Below are 3,505 nucleotides of genomic sequence, written 5' to 3'. Positions count from 1 at the left end.
ACCAGTAACAGACAGAACCTGTAACAGGCAACAGACAGAACCAGTAACAGACAGAAGATCAGTTCAGTAACAGACAGAACCAGTAACAGAGTGAAGATCAGACCAGTAACAGACAGAATATCAGTTCAGCAACAGACAGAACCAGTAAGAGACAGAAGATCAGACCAGTAACAGACAGAACCAGTAAGAGACAGAAGATCAGACCAGTAACAGACAGAAGATCAGACCAGTAACAGACAGAAGATCAGACCAGTAACAGACAGAAGATCAGACCAGTAACAGACAGAAGATCAGACCAGTAACAGACAGAAGATCAGACCAGTAACAGACAGAAGATCAGACCAGTAACAGACTGAAGATCAGACCAGTAACAGACAGAAGATCAGATCAGAAACAGACAGAACCAGTAACAGACAGAATATCAGATCATTAACAGACAGAAGATCAGATCAGTAACAGACAGAACCAGTAAAAGACTGAAGATCAGACCAGTAACAGACAGAATATCAGATCAGTAACAGACAGAAGATCAGTTCAGTAACAGACAGAACCAGTAACAGACTGAGGATCAGACCAGTAACAGACAGAAGATCAGACCAGTAACAGACAGAACCAGTAACAGACAGAAGATCAGACCAGTAACAGACAGAACCAGTAACAGACAGAAGATCAGACCAGTAAGAGACAGAACCAGTAAGAGACAGAACCAGTAAGAGACAGAAGATTAGTAACAAACAGCAGATTAGTACAGATGTGTATTTACCTTGATTCTGAGCAGGGTTTGTTTCTCCTCTTCTCAACTGTGTCCAGTTCAATCACAGCTAACACATTTAAAATATCAACTATGACGCAAATTGTTCGTCAAGCCATTAAACTTTACGACATGAGTAAAATAAGTCACGAATCACTTTTAAAAAATCTGACTTAGAATAAGCGAAAAAATAAAGAAAACAAACGAGGCCTTTATAATGAGTGAGAAACATCACTCATTACTAGAGATCTGAGTCTTAAGTGATGGAGAAGACATCATTGATCAATCAAAGACTTCCGTCAGATTCCCACTGCCATTCATACACTCAAATATACACATAAATCATATCAATACCTAGATACTCATATATAAATAAACTCCAATAGCGGCCTGCGCTAGTTAGCATTAGCAGCTACAGTAAGAAGAATCAAAATTATCCTAATGCAAGCGCAGGAATAAAACAATTTAGCCTTTAAAATAAACACTTAAAGCCGACGTTTGATGACGTGTTGTACTATTAAAATATAAATGAACGAAACGCGTTAATTAGAGTGAATTACTCTGACGCGTCACCATCTGATCCATGAGGAAAAACACCGGGATAAAAGTACAAATCGACCACTTTAAAAGCACAAAGCGTCCTTTAAACGACACTATCCGCAAGAAAAGTCATTCGTCGGCCGGGCTGAGGTCGAAAAACAACAATGAATGCAGGGGAAAAAAGAGTTAAAACAAAATTTCCAGCGAGAGTTTGTGGCTGCTCCAGTTTCCTGCGCTCGCGAGAGCTCCGGACGTGCTGACGTCACGACTAACGACGCCACACACACGTCCCAAACATCATCTGTTCTTTCGTGATAAACCCTATGCTCACAGTGATTTACTGATTCTCTATGTTATACAAGTGTCATCCATGTAATCAGTTTGGTTTATTTACTTTATGCAAACATAACATAAGTAGACGGTTTTGAGGAATGTCGATGTAAAGTGCATTGTAACTAGAGCGCGTCTCTGGGCTGCTGTTGATCCTCGATTATCGAATTTAATCATTGAAGTTATATTCTTGACCTTTGTGTAAAATCTTATTTTTTACATAATCAAACTAATCAAAATGAACTGACACTAAACCAGAAGTGCGTGTAGCTAGTCATACCTAAGCTTGTTTTGTGCATTACATTTGTCCAGACTTGTTACAGAGGGACGAGCACATTGGATTCGAATAATGTTTAATAAAAAATAAAATCGAATAAAAAAGTCTGTTTCCACAGGCTTTGAGTTTGCACTTTTGAAAACACGTTTACTGATTCAAACAGACAAACACAGTGTTTAAAAGACATTTGATTCGCTTTTGGTAAGAAAAGAAACACCACTTCAAGATAAAGACACGATATAAAACGCCTCCTGCAGCTTCTGTGCTTTATTCATGAATTACTCATTTGTAATTCAACCATATGTATAAAAACATTGGTATAAAACACGGCACTTCCCAGTAACTAAATAAAATATACAAACAATACTACATAAAAGGTGATTATCACAGAAAGAGCGATCCGTGCCGGTGGGCGGGGCCTGTGTTACGGAAGGCGGGGTTTTGTGCGAGTGGGCGTGTCTTTATTGTGTGTCACGTCTGCTGTGTTTCTTTCTTCTTCTTCTGCTGTGTTTCTTCTTCTTCTGCTGTGTTCTGTGGCGCCACGCTGATCGAGCGATCATCATCAGACTGCAGGTAACACCTGAGATGAAATCAAGCAGTGCGGCTCACAATCACATGATTATAGTGTTAGCAATGCTAACTGTGCTTGCAAAGTGATCAACACGAATATCTGCGATTATCTTAAGCGTGTTGCTCCTGCTGTATTTTTATAAACAGTGTATTAATACGTTAGAGAAGTAAATGAATAACAAGACGACACGTGTCAGTAAAGACCTCGTTGTATTGTTGTTGTTATTATTGATTATTATTCAGCTGTTGTAGTTTAATCTGAATACATGAGGAATGATGTGTGTGAAATAAATGAGTCATATTTCAGCAGAAGTGAGACTAAAGCCATGACATGATGGTTTTCATTTTGTCTGCTGTATTAAAATGATCGTTCATCCAAACATGATCAATGCTCCTACTTCTGAAAAAGAGGAGATTTTGAAGATTGTTTTAAGTTGACTTTCATTGTATGGACAAAAAATATATAGAGATATTTCTTAAAAACAGGTGTGGGAGTGATTATTATAACAGTGATTCAGGAGAAATGTAAAGCAGACTGATTCTTCAAACAGGGAAATAGTGCGGTTCATTCTTTCAGAAATGCTGCTTATTATTGTATGAAAAACTAGTTTTCTGCGGAGTTAGAGTCATGAGGTGCAGACGTCATCATTAGTCGAGGTTAGAAAATGTGGAACTCCATAAAACATAGTATTTGTAAATTAATAATTCATGATGCTTTTAAAATATATTTTGTTATTAAATCGATGGAAAACCCAAGAGTAGCATAAGAACGTGACGCGTGTTTTAATTTCTTTATCATGGACACGCCACAAATGAACAAAGAACGATACTTTGACTTTTTTGCATGTATGTATTAATTTTGTTTAATGTTTGTTTCCGAATCTAATAAAACATTTGTAACATTTGACGTTGTTTAAAAAAATTAAATAAAATTGGTCAATGTGTTGTGAACAAAGAGACACGAATCCCCAATAAACACTAGTGTATTGGTCGGTTAACCTGCTGCTAGATTGAGATTTAGAGGATGGGTTATTAAA

General features: G+C 37.5%; 1 protein-coding gene across 13 annotated transcripts in view; it reads right to left on the bottom strand.

The window, feature by feature from the left end:
- Positions 1 to 1,563, bottom strand: part of LOC107687274 (liprin-alpha-1-like) — a 38,045-nt gene extending 36,482 nt beyond the window's left edge. For all 13 annotated transcript variants that reach the window (XM_016484535.1, XM_016484536.1, XM_016484541.1 and 10 more), the window contains exon 1: positions 764 to 1,563. The gene's annotated coding sequence lies outside the window, so the exon portion shown is untranslated. The remainder of the gene's footprint in view (positions 1 to 763) is intronic.
- Positions 1,564 to 3,505: the final 1,942 nt, after the last annotated feature.

The sequence above is a fragment of the Sinocyclocheilus anshuiensis genome, unplaced genomic scaffold (assembly GCF_001515605.1).
Source record: "Sinocyclocheilus anshuiensis isolate Anshui unplaced genomic scaffold, SAMN03320099.WGS_v1.1 scaffold4222, whole genome shotgun sequence".
Classification (NCBI taxonomy): Eukaryota; Metazoa; Chordata; class Actinopteri; order Cypriniformes; family Cyprinidae; genus Sinocyclocheilus; species Sinocyclocheilus anshuiensis.
The sequence above is the reverse complement of the archived record's forward strand: the minus strand, read 5'-3'. Positions and strand labels throughout refer to the sequence as shown.